This window comes from Poecilia reticulata, chromosome 12, assembly GCF_904066995.2.
Source record: "Poecilia reticulata chromosome 12, P_reticulata-male-v2, whole genome shotgun sequence".
NCBI classification, from domain to species: domain Eukaryota; kingdom Metazoa; phylum Chordata; class Actinopteri; order Cyprinodontiformes; family Poeciliidae; genus Poecilia; species Poecilia reticulata.
In genome coordinates this window covers 7,806,263-7,806,877 of record NC_088841.1, presented here as the reverse complement: position 1 = coordinate 7,806,877, position 615 = coordinate 7,806,263, and positions in this window count along the sequence as shown.

Genomic DNA, 615 nt, shown 5'->3' with positions numbered 1-615 from the left:
CACTCTCCATCCTGCTGGAATCTGATTTTGAAGCACTTTTTGGACTCCCATTGTGGAGCGTCGCAATCTTGAAGGGGGCAACGTGCCCTCAGCCTCCTCACCTCTTGCCCTTGTGCTGCCTTAGCAGCTCAGCAGAAAGCAGCCGTTGCTCGTAGCGATTTATTGAACTAGGTCGCTCCGTGCAACCCCATCGAAGGCCGGGTAGCTCATAGGCTCATGTTTACAACCATTTGAGATCAAATCTGGGAAATTGCAGCTTGAAGCCAAACAGCGGTCCGATAAGGAGTTTCTTTTCCCTTCCCTTCCATTCTGTGCTTCAGTGCAAACCTCTTTAATCCTTAAAGTCACCTAAAGTTTGAAGAAAAGCAAAAACATTAAAAGATCGGTGCAACGCAAGCCGAAACGTTATGGTAGATGTTTAAGATTTCCCACATGTCAGAAAAGCTGAATATTTGAAGTAACAATTTAGAGTTCCAGAAGCGTTTTCGTGCAGATTTTAGGCCTCTGATAACTTTTCCAGAAGCCTTGACGTGACTTGGATTTATCGGTGTTTCATAGGTTACGGTCCAGAAAATAAAATTAAAGAAAAAAAAATTCTAATTTGGTTCTCCGACT